This window comes from Protopterus annectens, chromosome 13.part0 (genome assembly GCF_019279795.1).
Source record: "Protopterus annectens isolate FY-2018-M chromosome 13.part0, PAN1.0, whole genome shotgun sequence".
NCBI classification, from domain to species: Eukaryota; Metazoa; Chordata; order Ceratodontiformes; family Protopteridae; genus Protopterus; species Protopterus annectens.
In genome coordinates this window covers 191124262-191141776 of record NC_056747.1, presented here as the reverse complement: position 1 = coordinate 191141776, position 17515 = coordinate 191124262, and positions in this window count along the sequence as shown.

The following is a 17515-nucleotide window of genomic DNA, read 5'->3' as shown; positions in this document are numbered from 1 at the left end:
AAAGCTGGCTCTATTTGCAGATGATATTATTTTATATCTGACAAAACGAGAAAAGGACATTACAGTGTTGTGGAGCATTTTGACACAGTTTCAGATCTTTACGGGTTACAAAATTAATAAAGCTAAAACAAAGACTGTAACAGTAAATTATGTACCTACACATGTCTTGGTTCACCAATATTTATGGGGACATGATAAAGTAATGTATTTAGAAGTATGGATTAAAACTTTTTCTGGTGTGGTAGCTAAGGATATGTGGGAAAAGACTAAGCAAAACATAATACAAAAACTGAGAAAATGGAAGCTCTGTTATATGGACATGGGTACAAGCAGTTACAATGGTTTTAGTCATTTTAGTCTTATACACAGGTCAGGCATATCTTTATCAACCACAGGAGAAGTTGTGGGTAACAATTAATAAAGAACTGAAGGATTTTTTCTGGGAGGAGAAAATGTCAAGCATCAAGTGGGATAAACTGATTCTTCCAATAGAAGAAGGCAGACTGGGATTATCCAATTTGAAGAGGTATTTCAGAGCAATACAGTTAAGGCTCCTATAGATAGCACAAGCAGAAAACTATAATTCAAAGTAGAATAGGATGATGATTAAACAGAGGGAAGCTCAAGAAACAAAGAGAGACTGGGATTTTGGATGCAGGTCTTTAAGGAGAATAACAATAATCATACAGAATATTATATTCATAAAGTAGCAGAAAGTACTCTAAGAACTAAGCCAACACAGGAATGGAGAAAGGAGATTCTGCTGATAGGGATATCTGCAATTAGGGATACAGAAATAAGGCTGAAATTTAGTGGAGGAAACTGGCAAAGGAACCAAGGCATTTGGAGCAAATAACTAGAGAGAGAAAGGTAATAGAATGGGAAGATGCCAAGAATGTGTTTGGACTGCAGGTTAGAGATTGCCTTCCCTGTCAAGGATTGATATCAGAGTATAGGCAAAAAGAAAGAAACAAGGGAGGGGGCTCTAAATGAAAGACCAGCACTGGTAGAGTTTTTAATAGAATCCAGAACACAAGCTGCCATTAAAAAATGAATAATTAGTAGACCATATGAAATATTGCATGGTAACTATAAGAATCAATCAGAGAAGGTTAGAAAGGATTTGGAGGAGAGATATGATAAGCAATTCACAAAGAAATAATGGGGGATATATGTATATGTTTGCTAAATATGCAACAAAATCTAGAAGATTTAGGATTTTTGCTTAGAAATGTTTATATAGTTATTTTATACCCCAAGTAGACTCCAGAGATTTTTTCCTCAGGTAGACAGCAAAATTGGAGGTGTGATGAGGAAGAAAGAGGTAAATGGGAACATATTTTCTGGGAGTGTAATGAGCTGGCAGGCTTCAAAGATTCTCTGCAGACTATTCTGTTGGAGATACTGGGTGAGCAAACTGGTGTAACTAGAAAAATGATTTTTCCTGAGCTATGATACAGAATCGGAATTACCTAGACATAGTAAGGGCTTGCTGAGTCTAATTATGGTGGGTGCCAAAAAAGCAATTACTAGAAAATGCAAATCATAGTCTAAACCAACTGTACTAGAAGTAGTGAATAGAGTAACAGAGAAGAAACAACTGAAACTGGGATCTTTAGAAAAGGTTAGGAGCAAAGTATGGGTGGCACAGTGGTGCAGCAGTTAACATTGTCTCCTTTGGTGCAGTGGTTAACATTTTTGCCTCACAGCAATAGATTATCTGGTTCGATTCACAGCTGAGATGCCTTCTGTGCTGAATCTGCATGACCTCCCCACATTCGCCGGGTTTCCTCTGGGTACTTCAGTTTCCTTCCACATTCCAAAGACATGCATCTGGAGCATTTCTTCTCAGGTCCCCGCTGAAAATAAGCTCTGCCCTAGTAGGACTTTCCCGGTCAACAAATGTTAAATAAAAAAATAAATAAACTAAAATTACATAGGAAACATGGGAATTGTGGGAACAATACATACAGGAGATGAATGAGGTTTAAAAGAAGGCAGGACTTGAATGAGCTATGTAATGCTTGACTGACAATGTCTCAGTCATTCAGTTAGCACATATACATATCACAGTATCGAGTGTCCATGAAGTTTCTGATACATGGCTGGTCCATGGCCTATTGTGCTTCTAGGTAAGATGAGCAAGATTTCAGGTCAGGTATAGAGGTACAGGGTGTTTACCTCCTCCAATGCAAAATGTCATGCACTCTGTTCTGTTACTCAATGAGCAGTTACTTCAGTGTTATAATAATACCTTATGATTTAATCATCAGAGATTTCAATGTAAAATGGAAGTCAAGCAGTTTAATGACAAGAACTGTTAGCGCTTTCACCCGTAGGCTTCTTCAGACAGTATCAAACATAAAATACATTCTCAATTTAAATACACGAACAATACTAGCGATAGGTCAAAAGACAGTCACAGCATATTTAAACACACCAAGTTGTATACAATGCATCTAATACGGCATTCAAGCGCTAATCATAAATCCGGTATTGTTCGACTGCTTGACTTCCATTTTTGCAGTTTTTGGTGGTTTTTACAGCTGACATCTCAGATTGCTGTCATTGTGGAACTTTTAATTTGCATCTACGAAGCCATTAGACCCAGCGCATGGTAGTGACTATTATTTGCCTTTGTTTTATTTCCATTGCGATTTCTGGGTCGCTGCTCCGTTGTTCTGGTGTGGTTCTTATTTTCGTACTGTATATTACACTAGAGATTTCAATGTGTTTGTAATCTTTTGGTAGTCAGGATGAGTTATTGGCTTCATATTAAATGCCCTGTGATAACATGTTCTAGATTCATTTTACACCATAATCCTTTTATGACAGATATATTTGGGATAAGCAGATTAGGCCACTAAAAGCAATATTTTTTTTCTTTTTATATAGACAGTTACAACTACAGAACACAGGAAATAAGGCAATCCGTAAAAAAAATATGGCTTAGTTCATTTTAGCTTAATCATAATTTCTACTTAATAGTGACCATTTGGACTGAGCTTATTGATTCACCACAAATTTAAAGTTTATTTATAAAGTGTCATCTAACTTAAAAAATATATTTAGATATCACTAACAAACTCAAAGTACATTCATTTTTATGGGCATTTATAATACGATGTGCACTATGTAAAAAGGGCAATGCCTAGAGTAACATTCTAATTTATTTTTGATTAAACAGAATGACCTCTGATTTGGGGAATATGGCCACTGTAAGGGCAAACTATTGGAAATGTTGAGACTCGATACAGTGAGCCCTGAAGGAAATTGTGAAATGTGAAACTCACTGCTGCAAGTTAAATGCACTTTTGCAGGACAACCCCCCACAGCATTCATGAGATGTGAGGTGCTGCACCCTCTGCAGCCCAATTACTTATACATACTAACTCCAAGATCATTATATCTTGATGGGAATATGCCTTGATGCAGCAGTTTTGTATACAGTATATATTTCCCTGTAATTGCACTTAAATTTAGTATACTTTCCTCAAGTAATTGCAGTTAATTCTTGCAGTTTCATAGATTGCACTTACAGTCCTCGTACATACAAGAAGACCCCTTGGCTACAACCACAGATGCTATAAGCAAAACAAGCTGTATTGTGATGTGCTCTCTTAATTTTCACATTTGCTTACTAGCTACAGTATTACAACATATTTAAATTTGAAGTGAAAAATGTTGTCGCTTAATATTGTTTATTTCATTCTCTACCATAGGTTGAATTTGTTGTTTTTGTAAAGTGGTATTGTAAAAGAAGTTACATAAATTTGACTTGTCTTGTTGATCTAACAGTTCTGAATAGTTTCTGCTGCTATAGAGTCTTTGGGAGTGCTCCATTTAAAAATTACCGGGTACTTCCCTCATATTGCAGAGGGGAACCCTAACTGTAACCCTGGAAACCCCCAGGAGTTAATAATGGGGTAGCCAGCTGGCTTGGTGGAGGTTTGGATCAATTGGCTGGTGGCAGTTGACCTGCTTCTGGGGTGTGTGTGTGTGTGTGTGGGGGGGGGGGGGATCTTGCTGCTACTGAGGCACTCTTCAGTAGAGGCTGGAGTTTGAGGGTCCTGAAGTGCATGTTAAACAAAATTAAGAGGGATGTGCAGACACATCCTAGAAGTAGGGCACCTCTCCCCATCAAGGTTTATACCCCATTGCATTAGCCAAAAAAAAAAAAAGATTGTTCTTTGCTTGCTAATTTATGTCTATAGCCCCAAATTTGGCCTTCCTTGAAAAAAATGTATAGGCCAATTGGAATGATGGAAGGATAACCGTGCATATAAAGACCGCAACAACTGACAAAAGTGCTTTTGGTCAAAACCTATTCTTAACGGTATGTTTTTATTTTGTATTAGATAAAAATCTGTATAATTTATTTTTATTATTAAACATTTTTAATTATTAATTTTGGATATCCGTAAGTGATGTATTGCAAAATTCTAGGCTAAAGAAAAAATGTTTAAATTATAAATACAACAAAACCATCTTCAAATTCAAGCAATAGCTTAAAAGATAAAAGCATATTGTTATCTTCATTATTTAACCCCCCCCCCCACACACACACACACACACACACACACACATACAAAAAAAAGACAAAAGACGGAATTAAACTTCTTCTCACAAAGGTTATATAAAACAGTATAAGAAGCTCAGTGCTGCCCACTGTGATATTTCTGAGTAAGCTTTTAACCACATAGGTAATGCTGAGATGTGAGATGGCAATGTGATCTGTAGCTGGTGGTTTGCTGCGAGCTCATGTTACATTAATTTTGACCTATCAGTGTTCTTTCACCATCTGGTGAATGAGAGAGGTCAGGCTGCTGACGTCTTTAACCTCCCCCAATAATGCAGACTTCCAGAAGTCTCACAAAATGGCAGAAACAGACATACTAGAGGAATTCACAAGTATATGTGAAATACAAACTGTCAACATAACAGAAGAATGAACAGTAAAGCTGAAAATTGTCTATAAACTGCAACACTGCTGCATATATTAAAGAATGAAACAGTGAAGACATTAGATAGACAGGTGTTCTTTGCCTGACAATCAGTTATTTTAATTTGCATAATCAGTATTCAGTATTAAAACGTGAGTGTTAGAAAACTCAAGTAATATATTTTGCTTTAGGGTTCTTAATCAAACTGGTTCGGTTGTGGGATGGAGGCCAGCAACTTTCTTGCCTGTAAGCGTGTCATTGCTATAAATGGTCACTTGTCTGACAGTCTTAGGAATGAGTTTAGCACAACAGCATTTGTACAAGCTCATTTAATTGAACCCTCTCTCAGTTGTAGCCATGTTTGTAAGATTCTGTTTTGCTCATAGAGTCTTTGAAGAAATCAGTTTGAATGTATCTTTCTCACCATGATTTCTTGTAGTAAAAATACAACTGAAAAAGTGATAGATAGATAGATAGATAGATAGATAGATAGATAGATAGATAGATAGATAGATAGATAGATAGATACAACAGACACTCAGAGGCATAAGCCAGACAAGCAGATGGATGAATGAATGAATTACTTTTGATATGTACTGCAGCTGCAATGATTAATGACAGATCTACCATGACACCTTAAAATCACCAGAAGGGGCTCTGCTTGTCCTGCTTCCTGACATCTTGTATATACGTTTTCATCCAAGAGACCTTTTATAATTTAAGATTTTATTTTTAACTATACAGCTAAAACTATACAGCTAAAGGCAAAATGGAAACTCAAAGTACTTAATTCAAGTGGAGTGCTTCTTTAGGTATATCTTCCCTAGGTAGCCGGTTTGCAGGTGGGTCCTCTTTACCCATCTGACCCCAGATGTCATTCCCGAGCAGTCACCATCTGTTTACCAAGCAGGATCCCTGTACCTCTGTATGACACCCCTCAATCCCAAGCCCTGACGCATGTACACATACACATATACATACACACACAAACATACAAAGTTGCTTGGAGTAGTGACAGCTTTGCAATTCGTGTTCTTTGTAGCAACTAGAATAATTGATTCGGCTTCTAATACCACTCCCTTTTCCTATTCCCAGATATTTTCCAGGCCATCCATAGTATAAATAAATGGCAATATTACCTCTAGGGCAGTAGAGCCATTAAGCACCAATTACTGTATTACCCAACAACTAGATCTGCTGATCATGCCCCTCTAACACCTTGTGCGGGGGCAGATTCCCCCTTCAACTCACCCTATCTATGCTTCTGCAATTCAGTGACTACTATAGTTGTACGTTTATTTCCACAAATCACTGCATTATATACAAGGTTACCAGCACTATATATTTACATATTTAGACTGGTTGCATTGCTGTCTCTATCTATTCTTATTGTCACACATTGCTCAGTATCGTGTGATTTTCAGGATAGCTTAGGCACCAGTTCTGTAAATCTAACTGGTCTACCTATAGCAATTGCCCTTACATTTGCTAGTGGGGTGTGCTTTAAAGAGCTTTTGAGACATTTATATTACCAGTTTTTTTGTGTTTTGTCTGGTAGAGTCTCTGTTGTTCCCAGGTATATGGGATTCTTTGTAGCTGCAGGGTGTCTTGGCTTCTTAAGTTATACTAGAGAATTGTGTGTGTTTTTTTAAACATAGGCAGTAGATTTCATTTAATAGCTCACGTTATTACATTTAGTAAAATGTAATTTTACATCAATTGGTAACCATTTGGCTTACCGTGCTATATTTATTTTTTTATACATTTGTTGTCCAAGTTAAGTCCACTGTCTTGCTCAGAGTCATACAGCAGGCAAATGACAGTGGAAGGAATAAAACCATGCACCATTCATTGCTGGAAGCAGCTCATTAACAGTTCAGAGTTTTAATCCTCTGTGATAGTTGACAGGGGTATTCTCTTATTTGTTAAATTATTTACTGTGAGAGCATTTTATTCTCAGCTATTGGGAATGTACACAAATTAGTGGTGGACCATAGTCTAGACATGGAATGAAGATATGTTTGTTATTTATGCTCAAGCTTCAGTTGCAGGTAGGTGAGATATTCTGTAAGAGATGAGACTTCCACTTTTTTTAGAACTTTATCAACCTGTTGTTCTACATGTTTGCCAAAGGACAATTTATTATTCAACATAATTCCCAGATACCTTTGTAGTTCATTTCAGGGTATGGATATTCCTTATGGATCCTTAATGTTTAGAGGATGAGCTTGTACATTCCTTATTTATTAATGTCATGGCAGCAGACGTTTGAGTATTAACAGATTATTAGATGTCAGCCAGTTCCATATCTGGGCAAAATCCTCTTGGTAACTGTTTATTTAATATATTTCGTGATGTTATGTCCTTTTTTAGCAGCATAACCTTCAGCCCTGTGCACATAAGGCTGTACTGTGAAAATAGCATCTGTTTACGTGGGCCACCCCTCCAGTGCTGAATTTGTTTCAGGACAATGGAGTGGGTTATGGGTTGTTGAAAGATAAGATGGTGTTCTATATTACAAGGAGTTCCTCTTCTTAGTGAACCCCAAAATAACCCCATCCACTGTAGATAAATGGTAATAAGCTGTTCCTTCCTTCCTTCTAGAATGATTATTCATAATACTTTCTCCTTCAGGCTATCATATAGTGAAACTCGCAGTAGAAGACTCCACCAAGCTCACAAGACAGAGTGTTATCTGCTGTTACTTTATAGTGTTTTGGCACAGGAATGCTTAGTATGCAGCACTATTTTTGGGTCCCTTCCTTTTGTCCGCACTAGTAACATTATTTTTCTTTGTCTTTGAGAGACTACATGTCTCATTAGAAGTGGAATTATACACACAGTTTATCTATGAGCCATTGAAGATACTTTTTTTCAGCTCACCATTTACTGAGAATTTAATTTTGAAGGCAGTGAGTCGAAAATAGAAAATTTTTGCAGAGGGGCAAGCTATATATATATATATATATATATATATATAATGCTGTTGAAGTAGAGCTGTGGCATAAAGCAAGATAAAACATTTTTTGCAGAGACCTACATTTAACACTGTACTGCTAAATTAAAAAAAGCTGGGGCACTCATCATTAGCAACACAGAGGTAAAAATGAGCCTGAAATTGGTCAATATTGATCAATGCACTACCCCAGTAAACAAACATAAACAAATAAATAAGTAAACGCACAATATTCAGAAAGGATGTTAGTCATTTGTAGTACTTTTCCCACTGGATCTGTGACCTTTTAATTTTCATTTTATCAGATAGAATACTAACTTAGTGATTCAGGAAAAAAAAAAAACTCTACTGTTGATTAAAGCTGCAGCCAAACGTAAATGTTTCTGCAATGCGGAAAAATGCTATTGAGACGTGTTAGCTGGAATGAGGAAAGACCTCTTTATTGGTGAATTTGCATATCTCTGAGTCACCCTTCACTATCAGAATTACAAATCAGTGCTTTCCTGCAACAGTCACTATTGGTTGCCCATGCAATCTGTCAATACAAGCATCCTCCATTTAATGTCACACATACATGAGCTTGCACACACAGTCTGACATACACACACACACGCTCTGACATATGTCTTACTTGTCCCTGAGTTGACAGAATGTCCTTGATGTATTTTCTTATTTTTGCACCGGTCCTTGTAATCACAGATCCTTGCAGTCAGTACATAATGCCAGGCATTACAGTTTCATGCTTCTTATTGTTCACAAGCTGCATTTTAATATTAGATTTGTTGTTCTATTAACGTTTTCAGTGAGGTCAAGTTGTTGTTGTGTCTTTCGGCTTTTCCCGGTTAGGGGTCGCCACAGCGGAACTCTGGACCGCTAATGATTGGCAGTAGATTTGTACGTGCCGAGTTGCCAGCCCTGACGCACAACCTTCAATGAAGGTACGCCCATTCACACATGTCTCCACACAGAAGACGCTCTAACTGAGAATTGAACAGGACAACGTCTTATTGTGAGGCGACAATGCTACCTCAGCACCACCACCACAGACTTCTCACTGGTGTTATCTAGTGCACCACCTGGCGTTGTCCTGAAGCCCCCCCCCCCATATGGACACAGCCCCATCCTTCTCAACTGTACCTGATTTTGCAAAATGCTCCTACTGTTGTCTTTTATATGTGCCCACTCCCACATAACTCACAGACCGTTGCAATCAATGAATGCCAGACATTACAGTTTCATACTTATTATACTAAAAAGACCCTGTTATACCAACTCCTCAGTTAGTGAGGAGGGCCAAGGTTCCTGCTTGACAAGCTACTTTCTGTATCAAGGGTGCAGGGTCTGAAACCTTCCCCTTATCTTTTACTTTATTTATTTTTTATTTTCATATAGTTACAATAAATATGTTGTGTATCCCTGGTGTCCATTGGTAGTGTGGATACCTAACTCTTTGCTGAACAGCTGTGCATGAGTGATGAGGGCACAGGGTTTGAATCTTTTAAGTCCCTTTCCAGAATTACATAAAAAGAATATCCCTGGTGTCTTGTGCCCCCCACCCCATGTCATTTGTGCTGAAAAACATTGTTTTAATATTTTAAAATGCCTTTTCAGCACATATTAAAAAGAGTATCCCTGGTATCTGGTGTACCCCTGCCCCACATCTTTCATGCATCAAAACATTATTCTATTTGTAAGTGCCTTTACTGCATGATATAAAAATAGTATATCTGGTGTCTAGTGTCCCCCCCCCATGTCTTTAATGCAGCACAATGTTGCTCTAATCTTTTTAAGTGCCTTTATGGTACAATATAATAAAGAGCATCCCTAGTGTCTTGTGTCTCCCCAACCCACTTCTTCTGTGATGCAAAGCATTTTAATCTTTTTAATTACCTTTGCAGCACAATATAAAAAAAGAGTATCCCTGGTATCTAATATTCATCCTGTCCACTGTCTTTCATGCAGAAATACATTTTTCTAATCTTTTTAATTGCCTTTATTGCATGAGTACCCCGAGTATCTGCTGCTCCCCCTCTCCCACATATTTCATGCAGCATAACGTTGTTGTTCTGCATCTGCCCCCTCACCTGATTACACTCACAGATGTACTCACCCATTCACCCATAGACATGTACACACATCTTCCCTACTTATCCCCTAACTAAGCCCCATACTGTGACCAACCAGTTAGACACACATGCATACACCTGAGGTCACTCATCCCTCTACATGCGCTCACATATGTAGCCACACACATACAGACATGCACTCACCTCCCAACACTACCTGTTCACTAAGCTTCCCAGGACTTACCTCTAACATGATCGGGAAAATGCCAACTTTTAACCGTATTCATTAACATGGTCAACCAGGGCCTTATGACAGGCATTTCCTGCAGGAGAACAAATGGCTAATTAGCAAAGATTTCTCCCATGGAATGCCTCATTAGATTTTATGATAGGCGAAACAGACAGCCCACTCCATACAGCTGTCTTTGAATCAGAATGATTACTGTGAGACACCAGGCATATATCTTGCAGCAACTTTTCTGAATTGGGCTTAAAACATATACACCGCAGTGTTAGACAGTGATGATAAGCACTGCTCTGGCTTACCTACACTATACTTCTCTCCTGGAGCTGTGACGTGGTCAGGATAGCTCCTGACTGCCTGCAGTTGTAATATTTTGCATCTTACTTTATAGCAACAGAGAAGCAACATTCAGTGCTGTAAAATAATGATGGATAGCAACATCTGCCATTGTAGAACTTTTCTCACCGGAGATGTGGCATTCTGTTTTGCATTTTATCAGATGGAAAACACAGTGTTAACAGCATAGCAGTATTTTGTGGTAATGCGTTCTGTTCTGAAATACCCAAACTGCATTTCTTGTGCCTCTCTAGTTGGAATGGTGAAATGAGTGTTGGATGTTCCAAAAATGGAGCTGTGACATTTTGCTTTGGACTTTATGGCAACAAAGAATTATCATATACACTATTTAAAAAAGGCACAAGACACGCATTGTTAACAACATTGCACTATTAGAATGGACGTGTGACATAAAGCAATATACAGCATGTTTGTGGAAACCAACATTTAACACTTTACTGTTGAAATAAGAAAGGATTTAGACATAGCTCTATTGTGAGATGCCCGAATGAGGGGTGGGGGTGGGGGTGGAGCTGTGACATTTTACTGATGTTCCTATTCTAGTGGTTGTCTGACTGAGATACCTGGAGAAAGAGTGAAGGATGATACCATTGCATTCAACTGTCTGCACAGCTAGTTTGTTTGTGTTTGTGTTTTTCAGCTTTTCCCAGTTAGGGCTCACCACAGCGGAACTCCGGTCCGCTGCACAGCTAGTGTTTTTATTTATTTATTTTACATTTGTTGACCAGGTTTGTCTGACTGAGCTAAGTAGCCCTTTTTCAGCGGAGGCCCGGGGAGAAAAGCTGACACATATTTTTTTAGCTATCTGTTGCCACCTGCATTTGCACTCTCTTCTTGTTACAGTATTTATGCAAAAGCACTGGCACAACCTTCCAAATCAGAATTTTGCCTTCAGATTGTTGGGAGGCAAATGCAGTGTACTTTGAAGACATCCATCTTCCCTAAAATAGTACCTCTGCTTCGTACATCTCTGGGAGAGTATATTGCACTCTCTGCACTTTAAGCACTCCCTATCATAAACCCCTTCCTATAATTAGCAAACTGCTCAATTTTCTGGTTAAGTTGAATGTTCTCTCCATAGTCAAGTAGCTATGACAGGTAAGGCAGTGCTTGAACATAATTAAGACTGACACTGATATGCCAATCATAGTTATATTGAGAAGTCTTTCTTAGATTTCTGCTACTACTGCTTTTAATAAACTAAGTTGCAGCATCTACTGGCTACAGTGTAACATGGATGTTATCAGCTTCAAGTTGGGGCTGTTGTTATGAGAGTCTTTTGGCAAGGCAGGGCCAAATGTTGACCCTTCAGTACCAACCTACCTTCTTACTGTTTTACAGGGTGTTGTTGCCCTCAGTGTATTCAGTGGAATTATGCCTTAATTTTGAAGTTGTATTGCAAAAAATGCACATAAAAGAAAGCTCTGTGCACATATTAACACTAAGGGAAATCAACAGGTCAAAAGCTTCTGACCCATTAATATAAAAAATGTACATATTTCAGCTTCAACTTTTTGCACTTAAAGAAGCAAATTCTCCTAATAGTTTCAGACATTTGGCTTGTGGAAAAAAAAATATATATATATATGTTTTGGTATACTCTCATCAATGGTTTTACAGTTACAGAGATATCTTGAAAACTATACAGAACTAAAACTGTGATATAATACATGTCCATGCTAATACATTTATAGTCTTGGGAAGTTTGTAAGGAGAATATCACATATTGGTAAATCCTGAGGCTACATCATTAAAACATAGGTTCACAGGTAAGTACTAGGTTAGCTGCCCTTGTGGGCCATTTTAAGCCTAGCCAGTTTCCCTTTTGGTGCTTTAATTAACCTATCCCATTTGGTGTTCCATTGGTCTTACCCATCCCATGGTCAATAATTATATATTATCCCTAGTGAGAAAAACTGGGATCATACCACAGATAATTTGAGGGGATCCATGCATGGGATAAAGCAATTAGGAGCTGCCTCTGTGCATGAGTAGTACATAGAGCATCCTGGGGTAAATTTTCTGTTTCCCACCCATTGATCTGAGTTATTCTTGAATATTGGCAGGGATGAGTTTTATTTTATGTAGATGGGGAATCTGTTCCAGAGCAGTGGTATCCTCTGTGAGATATACCTGATCCGCCAAACCATTCTGTTGATTTTGCAGAAGACATTTGGATCCCTAAACTCAGTATTTCTGATGCTATTTGACTTGCCAATGTGCACTGAATCCATCAGCATTGGGTCAAAGGATTACTTGTATGCTGGATACAGATCACCTTTTAGCAGTCTGTAGGATACTGAGTGTAATGCTAGGGCTTTGAGTTGGTCTGTGTAGGACATATTGTGTAGACCTAGTATCCTTTTAATAAGGTATCTCTGTGCTCATTCCAGTTGTTCCATGTGTCTGGGCAGATACATGCCAAAGGGGGAATTATACCCAATGACTAAATGACTTGCTTAATGATGGCTGAGTAAATGGGGACAATAACATCCATAGATCTAAGCACAATCCTTTTGTTTATAAGCTGTGCAATACAAAAGGACTTTCTATGACAATGGACACATGTTGTTTGAAAGTTAGGTCACTGTCCTCATAAGTTCATAGGTTCATAGGTTGGTACTAGGCTATCGGCCCTAGGGCCTATGCAAGCCTAGTCATAACAATTCCCTGGATATTTCTTCCCACAATATTTACTTCTCCAGACCCCTGTTTAGCAGGGCGACTGACATGATCCCTGGGGTGAATTTCCTATCTCCCATCCAATCATCAAGGTTCCTTTTGAAGAGGGCTAGAGGCGCTCTGCTTGACATGTATGGGCAGTCAATTCCAGAGTATGGGGAGTCTCTGGGTCAGGAACCTATCCCTCCAGCATGTTTTGTTCATTGTGATGACAAGGTTTAGATCCCTGGAGCATATGGCTCTGAGGGATAGGGATTTCTTTAAGTGGAGCATGTCCAGCAGCTCAGGGTTTGACATGGCCTTGTATGTTAAGCAGAGATCACCTCTGAGTAGACGATATGCCACAGAGTATAGCTGGAGTTTTTTTAGATGGTCAGCATATGGTATCTGCTTTAAGCCTGTGATTCTTTTACTGAGGTATTTCTGTGGCCTTTCCAGCTGTTGCAGATGTCTTGTGAGGTACATACCAAATGGGACATTATACTCTATAATGGGTCTAATGAGGGATGAGTACAGTGGGACAATGGCCTCCTTTTTTCTGGATGAAAAGCCCTTAGTGATGAGGTGTGCCACATAGAAGGATTTCCTGACTGTTGTGGCGATGTGGTTATTGAAAGTGAAACCACTGTCCACCTGTGTCCCTAAGTCTCTCATCACACTTTCAATGTTTAGTGTCCTGCCACCTATGTGGTAATTCATGGGTACATGTTTTTTTCCAAAGGGGATAACTATACATTTCTTGGCATTAAGCTTGAGCCCATGGCTCTGACACCAAGCATCTGTTTCTGTAAGGCCCTTTTGTAGAATATCCACATAATTTGGGGATTCAGTAATGGCTCCCAGTTTGCAGTCATCTGCAAACTTTGTTAGCCAGAGCCCCTTAGTGTTGGCCTGTACTTCAGAGAAGTAGATGCCAAACAAGAGTGGTCCCAGGACTGAGCCCTGAGGTACTCCACTTGTCACTTGTCTGGAGCTGGATTTGGAGTTGGCTACTTTTACAGTCTGGGTTCTGTCAGTAAGCCAGTTGGCAACCCATCGAGTGATGTAGGGATTTATGCCCAGCTTAGTAAGTTTATTTATGATTCCAGAATGGGAGATGGTGTCAAAGGCCTTGGCAAGGTCCATATAGGCTGTGTGGACCACCTTACCCTTGTCCACAGCTCTGGAGACTGATTCAAAGAAGTCAATCAGATTCAGGAGACAAGATCAGCCCTTCACAAACCCAAACTGGGTGGGGTCCAGTGTTTGAAGGTTGCCAATGTCTTTTTTTATAAGTTCCATGATAATGCATTTCATGCCCTTGCAGATCAGGCTTGTCAGACTGATGGGACGGTAGTTCCCGGGATCCAAGGTGGATCCTCCTTTGTGGAGTGAGATAACTGTAGCTGTGCGCCACTCAGTGGGCACAAAGCCTGAGGTGAGGCTATGATTAAACATGACACTTAGGTGAGGTGCCAGTTCATTTTGTAGTTCATGTAGTACACAGCCTTTTCCCAAATCCCAAACAACTGGGTCAACTCTTAGGGGTGTATTGTCAGTATGATAGTTCCCCTGGGTAGCTGCTTTCCCAAAGGATACAATTATAAATTTTTGGGCATTTAGTTTTGTTACATATTAATTCATTCATTAATTCATATTTGTTGTATTTAGTTTTAGATACATGTTCCAAGGGAAATACTACTAGCGCTCATGAGTAGAAATGAGTAAGAACTGGGGTGAATGGAAAGCTTATGATTCAATAAGTAGCAATTATAGCCATCAGAATGGCTGAGTACTATAGTTACTGATGTAAAGCAAGACAGTATTCACCCTTATATTGATCCTGATGCTCTGAAATAAGTGATTGACAGACACGTTACTCATTACTTACAACTGGCATTTGACTACTGATCAACACTGTAAAATGTGATAATGAATATGTGAATAATGCCAATGGCATACTAAGGTCAAGACTGCAGTATCTTAGATTATTTATTACCCTTACTTCAATAAATAATGATCTTGGAGTTTGCACATATAAGTAACACAAGCAGAGAAATACTAATGGGATTTTGCCCCTTACAAAAAATGTTTTTAATGTGTAAAAGATGATTTCCACATTCAGTGCTTCACTGAAACATTATATCTATGTAATCTCACTTTTCAGTGTCAGTCATAAATATATCAGATATTTGCCATGCAACTTGAAGAAATAGTCTGAACAATGTTAAATGTTGTCATTTTCAGTGCTAGATCAAACTAGTGATTCTGGTTGATAAATTTAGATAATGAAAGGTTCACATTGTGTACATTTAAGACACCATTAGAAATGTACAGATTCCTTTCGCCTCCATTTGCTATTTCATCAGCACCAGAAGTATCCCAAAGAACAGTTGCACAGATAATTGAAGACAAGAATATGTGATAAGCATAACTGATTGTCAGACACTAGAAGAGCATGCCATTAGACTATTATAGTTACTGAATAGATTAAGGCAGCATAATTGCAAGTTAAATAAAAACAAAGAACAAATAGGAGTTACAAGTCTAACATATGAGCCATATTCTGCCAATAAAGAGACTGCAGTATTACACATAAAAATCAGTGTAATTGTACAAGTCTGAAAGCTATATGACTAGGAAGGAGAAATAGACATTACAGAGGTTTCTCTGAATGATGCAGCATTTTGCAAAATGAAATAACTATATCTCTAAGAAAGCTGCTAAAGCAAGATATAACCTGGATATAGAGCTATGAACAGAAAGGGTTTTGAAGTGCTCAAGAAGCTAGTTGCAGAAGAGGCAAAACCAGCTGTGTTGTCAGAAGATTTCCCTTAAAATATTACAGGAGCTATGATCCTTCATGAGAGTGGGTTAGTTTCCTATCAGTCAATAACATTCACAAATACATAAAACAGATGCTCATATAAAAAGGAACTGTTAGCAGTAGTGTGTGGTGGAATAAGACCACAAACAAAAGTCTTGGTGGAAAGTACTGTCGAGATTCCAGATGATGTTACTTAAACTATAGAAGTATGATCTGAAAGTGAAATACAGACCAAAGAATTACACAGATCGTGTATGTTGAGAAGAGCCCAGAAAAGTATAAATAATTTTTAAAAGAAGAAAAATAGAGATTATTTGGATAATTCTGGAGTTACCAGTGACAGGAGACGAGTAAAAGAATTACAGAGGTGTATTGTCATTCACTTAGAAAGTCAATTACTGAAAGAATTAACAACAAGAGGTTGACCTGACCAAAAATCATGGGTAAAGAAAAAAATCCAGTCTTATTTCTCTTTCAATAAAGGTAAACTAGAGTGTGATATGGGAGATTTTCTGAAGTCCAGTCTTATTTCTCTTTCAATAAAGGTAAACTAGGGTGTGATATGGGATATTTTCTGAAGTGTGGAATAGTGTTTATATCACATAAATCCCCTAAGAACTTTTAACAGTAAGTGCTTATCACTGCTATTAGTTCCTTATCTCCAGTTTTTCTCCTCTGACTTCAACCTTGGATCTTTGCTCTTCCTCAGTTTTCCTACTTTGGCCACTTCTCAGCATATCTTCATTTACTTAGAAAATTCAATTGCAACTTTTCTACTCTGCTATTATTTTCACTATGGGACTACAGCTGGCTCTAGCCTCTTCTGTAGTTGGCCAGCCTATTAGCACTTTGGATGCTGGGGCACTTTAACAACTCTCTCATATTTACCAACAACTCTTTGATCCTAGCAATCATTGAGACCATTTGTAAGAGATGTACGTATTTACTCAAACTAGACACAAGGCTCTGTCCACCTCCGTATGTTGGTAAACATACTATTACCTTACAGCCTCATAATAAACCCATTTATGCTGAGGTTTTAAATAAATTATTACTTATATCTCCTAGACACTGTATTAATAATCTGCAGCTACATTGGGTCATTTTTATACCTGCATTTTCAGTTGCACACTCTCAACCCATCCTCAGGAAAAGTCACCCTTGAAATGAGCCTGCACCCATAAGGTCTTCAGAACCTGTAGCCACCTTCATTAATCATTTAGTTAGTAGTTATTCTGCAGTGAAACACACTGGTGCTTATTCTCACCAGGCTGTATAAGGACAGGGATACTGTTAGATGTCACTTTAGCACCAAGATTCATGATGTCACAAGTGCATTTAATCATTCCATTCTCCCATGTACAAATATGACCTTATAATTGCCCATGTTGGAGGTAAAAAAACTTAGATGTTCTATTTTAAAGGTTCTGAAGCGAAACATGGTCAAGTTCTCCATGCATA